General features: G+C 37.5%; 1 long non-coding RNA gene across 1 annotated transcript; it reads left to right on the forward strand.

Annotated features, from left to right (window-relative positions):
- The first annotated feature begins 873 nt into the window (after window positions 1–873).
- On the forward strand, window positions 874–10,976 carry LOC141727006 (uncharacterized). Its single transcript, XR_012577980.1, has 2 exons — window positions 874–2,596; window positions 9,734–10,976. It is a non-coding gene; the product is annotated as an uncharacterized LOC141727006 (long non-coding RNA).
- Window positions 10,977–11,058: the final 82 nt, after the last annotated feature.

Here is an 11,058-nt window from a genome sequence, read left to right on the forward strand (position 1 = left end):
ACATAAAAAGAATGCATTTTTCATCATTACAGGATAACCTTTACTCTGACCTGTAGATTTTCTCTGTGTATTTCTTGAACTAGTTTCAGTTTCTAAATATTTTATATTAGGTGTTACATGGGAAATACTGTCATTCATTAACTTTCTGAACTGACAATTTTAATTCATTTTCCAGAGGATAGCATTGAACATACAGTTTCATAAAGTGTACAACAGTGTTTATGAAAAAATTATGCATATCTATTTGCATTTGGGAATGATTAAATATTATTAATGTGTAGATACATCTTCTAAGTTTGTATTGGGATTAGAGCTGAAGGTTAGTTTTGAAAATAAGCTTTTAACCCTTCAAAAACTGACTCTGCATTTGAGCTATAAGTCAAATGCAAAGGAATCCTACTGTTCCTTCCAGTCTTCCACTGGATCAGATACCTGTATAGTCAAACACAAAGGCTCCTTTCTCCCAGGCACTCTTGCATTGTGCTTACAGCTGCTGCTCAGAGCAGACCCACAGCACACAATATGTGGATCAGGATTAACACTGATCCTACTAGATTAAATTAGTTTCTTAGTAAGCACAGGAAAGTAGGGTCAAAAGGGATCTCCTTGGTCATCTTTCTTCCTGCTTACAGCAGTGTAAAATATTTGCACCTTGATTACATCATGCAGAGGCTATAAAGCTAATGATGTTGTTAAGTATTCATCAATTTAACTCTCATTGCTTGTGTTGCCTAAGTACTTCAACATACTAATATAATTTGGCTATTCCACTGCTTCTGATACAGATTGCATGACATGAAAAACTTGCCCACAAATCAACATCCATCTTTTACTTATTCTTAATTGTGCTAATGAGATAAAAAAACCCACTAAGTTAAATATGCAAAATGTTTAGAGGATGACAGCCACACTATCCATTCTAATTCTTGGAAATGAATGCAGATCCACACAACTCCCAAATTTAAATTCATCTGTAGTTTTGGTTAGTCAAACTCTAGATCCTGACTCTGTTGAGACAGCACCTGATCTCCCAACGTTTACCAGTCTTATTTCAACACAGTGCTTACAGTAGTGCAGTACTTTTAATAATGTGTGGTTTCTGGCAGTAAATTTCTTTTCTGGCATTTTTTTCATGTAAGTCTGTCCATACTGAAGCCATAGCTCCCTTCTTTATTCTCATTTGTCTTTGCTCGCTGATGAGAATTCTGAATGGAAGAGAGGAAGTTGAAGGGAAAATTAGGAAAAAAAAAATCAGTTAAGGGACAGCAAAAATGCTCTGAATGAAAGGTGTAAAAAGATGCAAGTCAATACAAGAGAAACCTATCAATTTCCTTATTGTGACTATATTAGAAAACTGTGGCTTCTGCTTGCCAAGAGCATGAAATCAGTAATTCTTTCCTTTATCATTATAGATTATGGTGACATGACTTAGGTATGGTAAGAGGAGAGATCTAATTACCAACTGATGAGTCATGCTATACAATTTTAGTTGTAATCAGTCATGTTCTAAACAGAATTCCACTTGCATGCTGTGGATGGAAAGACACGATCATTTATTTTTCAAACTGGCAGTGTCATCTGATATATTACAAAAAAGCAACAAAAAGAAGTAGCTGTCTAAAAAATATTTACACAGCATGAAAAATACCTACATTTCTACGGGTATCATAACCCCAGATTTCAGTCCTGAATGTGAATGGTCATCGCCATTGGTCAGTCCACCATTTCCTACATGAGCCCACAATGCCTTTTCCCATTATGTCCCTTCACATTTTATACTGAATTTAATGTGCAATTCTATTGCCAGGTCTTTCAGTCTTGCAAAATCCTTCAGTTTTTCCTTGTTCTGACAAAACTTTGTATCTTCACCACCGCTCATCCCTTTTTCTGTCTTCTGAGAATACGATGATTGCTGCAACGTGCAACAGGCAGCCATGCAAAACTCTTTTTTCTGTTGACTTTCATTCCCATTTTTAACTGATTATTTATCCATGATAATTTATCTTATCCATTGCCAGCCTGGTTTTATAACAAACCTTTGCCAAAAGCCCCTTAGAATTAAGTAGGCTTTACTAATAAATTCATTTTATGTGTGCTGTAGTCCCTTCAAAGGAGGCCAAGAGTCTTATAAAGCTGAACTTTAAAGGAGTCATGATGACTCTTCTCAAGTGGGTCATGTATTTCCATGTTTGCATTCATAATTTATAGTTTTCACTAATTAGCCTGTGAAAATGATCAAGCTTAGAGGCCCCCTACACTGCTGTAAAGAGTGGTAATGTTTGTCAGTCTTCTGGTACCAAAGAAATTTAAGCCTTCCCAGTAGTGTTACTGAATCCATTAACTCACCTGCAATCACCTTTCATGGGAAATACCAGTTGATTCTAGTCTTCAGTTTGTTACTGATCACTTGCTGTATTTTTTCCTTTACCTTTTCCTATGACTGCTTCAAACTTCATTCAGTCCTCTGATCATTGTTCCCCTGAACCTTCCATACAGGGTTCTGACATTTGATTCAAACTTCGGCTCTATGAAATCATCAAATGAAAGATGTTCCAAAGAAAACAGGCCACTATTGAAAACGTGACATTTAAATACTGTAAGTAGATCATGCAGCGGACATGGGCACCTCATCTGTTTGCTGTAAGAATTGTGCTAACTCTGATAAATACTGAGTGGCATTTATCACCCAAACCTACCAGCAGATAGAAGCAGAACAGCCCCAAACACCTTGAGGCCTCTGCATAACGCAGCATTTGTTTAAAGACCTTACCTGTGAACTAAGGGTCCTTGGATTTTGACCTTGGTAATGCTGGGTCATACACTGGAGCTCTTACGGAGCAAAGCAACTGGATTTGTCAAGTAAACTCAGCCACAAGTAGCGAGAAATTCACCTGCAGGGCCTGGAGGAACAGACTGGAGGCAAGAGCCTCTGTCAAACCAATCCCAGCTCTGAGCAGAAGCACAAACATCGACAGCCCTGTTTGGCTGAATCCTGCAAATGGGGATGCTGGCCTCCCTCAGAGCCTACAAAGAGAATATGCTGGGCTCAGTGCCTAACTTCTACATTATTATTAGGAGAGATAGATTCTAACTTCTGTGATTCAGATTCTCCTTCATAAAACATGGGGACCAGAGTCCTGCCCTATACCTCGGGGGGAAAAACACATTAAATATTTTAAAATGTTCCAATATAGCTCCTGGAATGGAGCTCTCAAAATTCATGCCTTACAGGGAATTCAGAGAATTCAGAGCAATTAGTTTTGTTAATTGCTGTGTTTTGTAATTCCATGAACATTTCAGGAATTTTCTTGTCCAGCTCTGTTGAAGAATTTTTTAAATTATCTAAGTCAGCTTAGACAAGGACCCTGCTCTAAAATCTAGGCTGAAAATGCTACAAAAATTACAGTGTTTGGGTACTTTGGCATTTTAGACCAATTTGACATCAGATGTTCATAAAGAGAATGTGTGTGACAAAATGGAATGTAATGAAAGTTTTTCCAATATTGGAGAAGTTTAAGACTTAGTTGGAGACTCAGGCGAATTTTTATTTTATCATATAAATTTGATCTCCCATAATAAATATGAAGTTATTATAGAGTTTATAAAATAGGTATTATTATTTACTTAATGGCCCACAACAACTTCCACAGAGAACTGTGTTTTGGTCTACTGGGTCATTACAGATAGCATGAACAGACAGTAAATCTGTGTCCTACATATCCCAGTAACATTTTGTTCAAAACATTTTAGTGAATGGGATCAAATCTGTTCAAAACATTTATTTTATTTTTAAAAGACAAACCAGCATGAGGCACATCACAGACTATTTGCTAGCAAGTGCTTGAAAAAGACATGGTGCAAATTGTACAAATGTGCTTTTACACATGCACTGTTGAAAAAAGCAGATATGTCACAAAAGATAGAGGAAGAAATAAGCCTGTCTCTGAGAACTTACACTGTAAACCCTCATATCTCAAAGATATCCCCTGCTAGTTTCATACACAGTAGTGTTTACAAGTAATGAATAATCTCTCTGGATTTTGATTATTACAAGATATTAAGTCCCAGCCCTGAAGACTACACATAACCTTCCTCCCATGAATTGCCCATTGCCTTCACAGAAATTGTTTGCACATGTACTACTTTATCTTGCATGATTTCAGACTAGTTTTGGGAGGCAGAGAAATCCTTTAGCAAATGAGAATAAGAACATTGAGCAGAAAGGCTGTAGTAATCTGTAATCATGAAGCATCACTTCTAGACAAGGTGTAAAATTTTTAAGATCTCTTAGACTCTTTAAAATAAAAATGAACATTACTGATGCCCTCTTAGGATCCAGAAATTGGCTGAAAAAAGCCTTTATTTTCCCTTTGAACATCACAATAAAATAAATAATTCTTCCAGCTGCTATCCCATGTTGTCAAAAGTGGACAGCCTAAACTAGAAGCTGTTTGCTAAAGTAAGCCATAAAGAAGACAGTGAGATCTTGAATTCTAATGCCAAGAATGGCACCCCTCAGTCACTGATTTAAATTCCAAAACCTCAATTACTACATCCAGATGAGATCCACAACAACAACTCACAACAGAAGCATGCCAACAAAGCACCAGATAGAAAGATAGGGGGGAGGGAATATATTTTAAAAAAAGTCAGTAAACAGTGGTAGGCAAAAAAGAGGGCAACATTTTGACTTGATTAGGCTTAGATCCAGGAGAGCAGAGATTTAGCACTTGGCCTAAGGTTGCTACTGATTTCCTCAGAACAGCTCTCCAACAAACACTACTGAAGAGCAAATCAGTTTAGAGGCATCTAACCAATCTCTTCCTACCAAAGGTTGAAAAGGGGGTGATTCTAAGCCAGCTGCTGCTTGGGAGTAGAGAAATTCTAGGGCAACAGGCACACTATTAATAACAGAAATTGTAACAGAGGGGTGTGGAAATTGCAGGCTGATATATAAATATAAAGGCCAAGGCTTTAGCTCCGAGAGCTGCATGCAGTGTGGGCTGGCACTACCTACCTTTGCTCTTGGCCTCCTGGCTGGCACAAGGTCCATCTTCCACTATGGCTTTCTGCAGAGTTCCCACTCTGGTGTAAGGCATTTCACACGGAGGCACCCCAGCATGCAGATTTTGGAAGAAGAAGGGGGTGTACCAACTTCAAAATCTGCACTTGAAGTTACTGCTGAGAGGCTGATGAAGTCTTGTGCAGAATACTTCCATTTTATGTCTAACAAAGCAAGCACCATGCTTTTACTAATCAGTTATATGGCTCACAAAGCTCTACAACTTGCATAGAAAACAGTATTAACCACTTCTTAATCTTACTCTACTTTCGGTATTGTTTACCATATGCTTTGAGATCATATCATATTTTAATTGGGTCAAAGTATTTACAAACAGGATTTAGGTAAGAAGGGAGAAAAAAGAGATGAAACAAGATTTTGGTGCAATTACCAAGTATAAAACACCAGATTTTAGCCTTTCTTCTCTTTGAAAATTAGGAAATTAGAACGCATCAAGCTTTCATATTAGAAGTGGAGAGAGACAGAGTAGAAAGTACCTTCTCTGCATTCTTTTACACAGAATAATAGATAACAGCCTGAGGTGTTAGAGTGCCTATTTTCTCCATACTTTACCAAAATCCCACTTGCATTGTCTTCTACACTTCTGGCCAAGAGCTATGACTACTGTTTATTTTCCTGGGCAACTGAGATGACTTTTACACTGCTTGGCCTGCTGGTGCTCAAAATAAACTGAGTAACCCCATCACAGACACTTAGCACAGTATGATAACGAGGAGATGATTAATTTACAGAAATTTATTTATGCAACAGGTTTTGTCCTTGGTTTTATCTAAGAATGCTTCATGGCTAGAATTCATGCTTCTGAAATATGATTATTATTCAGAATTTGTTGTGTATAAAAGCAGCTGCATAATTTGTAGGTTGGTAACTATTGACGATGATGTTTGTCTTGAAAGAGTGCTCTTCGGTAAAACTGATTATTCAAGTATGCTATGGATTGGATGCCTGAAATCTAATAAATACCAAAAGATAAAAGTCTTCCATTGGTTCTGCATAGATGAGTGGGATTCTGGGCAACAGGCAGATCTACAGAATTCTAGAGAAGAGTCCCAGTAAGGGCAATGTTATACTTTACTAAATTCTGGGCTGTCTACTGGAAGATTAATGCAAAGATCCAATCCATCAACACATGTTGCAGGCCTTTTCTGTTTGTAACCAGAAAAATAAAATTTAATTTTACTATCACATCCACAAATAAATATCTGCATGTGTTGTGACACATTTGCGACATGGACATTTGCTGCTGTGAAGGGTGATCCATCCAGATCCTGGTCTGATATTACTGTGGTTAAGCTGCAGCTGGGATTCCCCCACAATCTCAGCTGTGGAGCACATCTCTGTACACTCTCCTCGTTACCTTTCTAGGGACAGTTTTCAAACCTGACATTTTTGGACCAATAAAGTTCTGGGACGTGTGATGAACATGTGTCCCCCACGTGCCAGTCCTTCCCTCACCTGTCAGGCATCAGAGGGTCCAGGTTTCTGTGAAAGGTTTGTCCCTGCTCTAACAGTGACACAAGGAGGACAGCAGGATGACTGACCTTGTCTCTGTTTTCTGTAGCTCTTTCCAATGTTATTACTGGATTAGCAGCTGTCCCCAGGCCCCGCACATCTCTGCTGGAACAGCTATTTTTAAGTACCTCTGAAAACATCTCCCCTTTCTTCCTAAATTAACTATAGGCAAAGCAAAATAGCGGTTTTACATACCCATAACAAATAAGAAGCCTAGAAACTACTGAAGAATATTCTTTTTCATTTTATTAAATCAAGCTTGTCCCTTTCAAGATTCCTGATACCCATTCTTTAGGTTTCCCTTCCTAGGCAAAAAACTGTTACAGCATTTATATAACAGGAAGAAAAATATTTGTTAGACATGTAGTTAATCACTCAAATTCATTACTTCAGTCTCTCCCAAAAATTTTTAAGCAATGATCCTCTTTTTTTGTTCTGCAAGTTTTGATCTAGGATTATTTTGAACTAACATCTGTTCTCTCCTCATGAGAAAAAGTGATAACAAATACAATTTCACAGTTGTCCATAAAGGTAAACTCTGTGCTCACTGCCTGAACACGTGCAACTTCTAAAATTTTGTCAGAACAAGAAGTAAATAAATTTCATATCTAAAAAATATCCTTGCTTTGCTTTGCTCTGTGTTAATGTTTCGTAGAAGGAAGATGTCAGATGATCATCACATAGTCTATGTAGCAATTACATCCTATCTTTGTGAATGTTTGAATTCTTTTTAATTTGCTCTAAACATTTCATCTTTGCACAGATTTTACATTGCAAAAATGCAGAAAACAAAGAAAAAATAATGGAATAGGAGATTATAGGAATTAGAAAAAAAAAAGGAAAAAATATGCAGGACTATTGCACATTGGAGCAGGTTATAGCTATCAAAACCTTTCCTTTTTGAAAACTGCGTCCAAAGAGTGCAGATACACATGGATTACTTTCATAGCCATCATGTTGCCAGAAAAGCACCTAAAGGAGGAAAGCTCTGTGGCAGAGATGGAATGCCATGCAAAAAGGTGTTGTAGAAGCACTGGCATGAAAAAGAGCACTGCGTATGGAAACAAAGGTCACGTTATGCATGATTAGAAGGATTGTCCTCTGGCTCAGGCACTAGGCTGGGATCAGAAGATCTTGGTTGGGTTTCCCGTTTTGCATTAATCCTTGTCTGCCCTCGACCTAGGAAATCTGTCAGTTCAATCCAGCCTTTCTATCAGAGAGGGATAGTGGAACACTGTTTCATCTGTTTTGACTCCAGCCTTGCAGAAGTAGGAGCTGCCTCTTACTGTGTGGTTGAACAATGGCTTTAGTGCACTTGAGCTTCTCCTCTGGGATTTTTAAGCTCTAGTAATGAGGATAACATTCATTTAGCAGATAGGGGTTTTTTATTGCAGCCAAAACACACATGCACACACAAAAACCCCAAAGCCAAACAAACAAAAATAAAAGAGAACATCAACACTCAACACTTCCTTTTTCAAACGGCTTCAAGTTTTGCATTTCTCATATTAAATAAAAAAAGATGAAAAACAAAACTAGATATTTCTAGTAGAGGCAATAGCATCATGGACAGCACTGTTCGGCCTGAAGAAGAGACTGAGGGGTGGCTTTGTTTGGGCTCATCTGCCCTAAGGAGGGCAGCAAGGGCAAGTTCTGATCTCCCCTCTCTGGAGACCAGCAGAGCACACAAGGAGAGGCATTGAAGGTGCATCAGCAGATGTACCTTGCCTGAGAGGGAATCTGGTCACTGGAATGGCCTCCCAGGGAAGAGGCCGCGGCACCAAGCCTGTCAGAGCTCAGGGAGGGTCTGGATGATGCTCTTTGTCACACAGTTTAGTTTTAGGTAATTCTGTGAGGAACAGCGTTGTACTTGATGATCCTAATGGTTCCCTCCTAACTCAACATATTCTGTGAGTCTATGATGCTATCTATGATCTACAGTTTCTTTAAAGTTTTGTATAATCCAATAGTTCACTTCTTCATGCTACTCAATTATATCTATTAATTACATTCACCTTATTAATAAGAAGAGTTAAATTATTTCCAGGCCCATGTAGGAAGTGAGTCATTTGTCTCAGCAAATGAACCATTAGATTAGATAGAAGGATCAATGTTTCACAATATTGATACAAAACCAAGATTAAATCTTTTGGACAAAATTATTCTGGTTTTAGAAGTTCCTACTGAGCAGAAAGTCTCTGTAGAGATGGGAGGGCTGAGAAATGACTGATTATGATCTGGAATTAAAGGATATTACAGACAACACTGTATTATCAGACTATCTTTCCACATGAAGATTTCCACAGAACAGAATGTAAAAACAGATGAGTAACTCCCAACAATACATTAGAAATTGTGATCTAGGTAAATTTTTTTGAAATTCTGTACCTGTTAATGATAGACAAGGAGAGACAGAAGGAGATGCAAGGAATGAGGAAGGCCAAATGGTTATTGCAAAGTAGAAAGAGCTTTATATAATACTGACTCAGAAGAAAACAGGACGATGTTATTTTTTCAGAGATCCTACAGAACATCTAATTTTGTTACTTTCATTTAATTTCTTAGGGAGGGAAGGAAAAAAAGCACATTGAAATGTTAGAAATAAAAAGAAAACCTAACTTAAATGTATTGTCATAGATTGTCCCTTACAGTTCAATTGTCAGCACACAATAATCTTATTTCCATGAACAAGATGCTAGGCAGAAACAATTACATAATACATCTAGGTTTTAGTCAAAATTCCAAGAGTACAGTGAAGACAGACACAGACAGCAGTTTCTGCTTCAATCAAAATTAGTGGTAAGAGAACTGGCTTGAGGCTATTTGGCCATGGAAATGGTAGAAAAAGTGTTCTCTTTCTCATCTGGTCCAGTGAGCAGAATATCTTCTAGAGAGACTGCGAACAAGCGGTGAATTGCCAACTGGAAACACTGCTCTAGCAAACGCATTTGATGACATTACAGTGTGACTCATCAATTACACTTATGCCTCATCTTTTAAGTTATATTCATGTAGACTGAAGAGTCTATAACACACAGACTACCAGGAGGACCAGATGCTTCCTTCTATTAGTCCACACACAAAAAAATTTAACTGAATCTATTTGAACTGCATGTGTGTATTTTCTTCCTGTCTTAGGACAACATTCTTCAATTACCATGAAGGATGGAAGAGCTTTTAATATGAGAAGTTGTCAGCTGGATGAAGCTTAGAAGACACCTCTTTATCAAAACCCGACTTCTAAAGAAAATTTCAAGTATGGTTACAAATCTCAAGAGAGAGTTTCATAAAGGAATTGTCTTATTCCAAAGTACTATGACTGCAGCTGTCTGCAGTTCTGAAATACCAACTAGTGGAACTTGACTCTTTTCAATGCAAATGCCTGAACACAGCTCATATTTCTTGGGTTATACACTACTTTTGCATTGACATGCTCTGGATGAGAATTAGAAATATTGCAACTGATTATGGTGCTCATGCTTTTACTTTTTCAGAAATATACCAGGAACATTTACCAGTGTTTAGAAGAGCCTCTGCACAGATCTGAAGAAAAATCACCTGAATGTTTCACTATTTTAGCTTGCCTCTTTTATTTTAACCTGTCACTGTATTGTATAAAAATTCAAATCTCACGTGATAAATTTTGCTTTAAAATATTTCTATTACCTTCAATAACAGTGATAACAATTTGTTTTTCCAGTAGCAGATATCCATCAGGTACTTTGTTTAGATAGATACATACATCAAATAACTGTTATATTAAAGAACTAAGCCATCTGTTAGTGGCTGACAACACAACAGAACCATAATCCCATAATAAAAAATCCTGCAAAAAAATGACAGATTTGAATCTGCAATGCAAGCACAAGGTATAAATAAAAGTGCAGCAGAATAAAACAGAGCCACAAGTTCACTAAAATCACAGTCCTTGTCTGAACAGAATAACAGCAAAACCTTGGCTCTAAATGTAGGTCTGTCCCTAAACTTCAGATGGTGGAGGGCTGGAGATCCCCAGCCAGCCTCTGGAAAGGTATATGACACAAAGTGGAGCATTGCTCTCCCTTAGCGATTCCCAGGCTCCAGTACACACCAGATAACTTTCTGGTTTTGAAGGACATAATTTTCCATTGATTAAAATTAATCAGAAAAATATTTAAAACATCATTTCATAAAATTATGTATTTTTGACTCTAAATATTTTTTTCCCCAAAAATGCTGAACAATCTCAAAACGATTAAATACTTTTCATGGAAGGTAAAAAGAGAACAGTGTGACACACTGAAAATGCAGTCTTATAAATAACAATGATTCAAACGGTGACAAAGGAATATTTCCAAGTGAGCAGCCTTCCCTTTCAGCAGTATTTCCACGATGGATAAAGCTTTTCAGGAAAAAACTGTAATTAACCAGCTTTACTTCTTAATAAGGCAATAAAAGAGGTTTCACAAAGACGCCCAAGAAAG

The sequence above is a fragment of the Zonotrichia albicollis genome, chromosome Z (genome assembly GCF_047830755.1).
Source record: "Zonotrichia albicollis isolate bZonAlb1 chromosome Z, bZonAlb1.hap1, whole genome shotgun sequence".
Classification (NCBI taxonomy): Eukaryota; Metazoa; Chordata; class Aves; order Passeriformes; family Passerellidae; genus Zonotrichia; species Zonotrichia albicollis.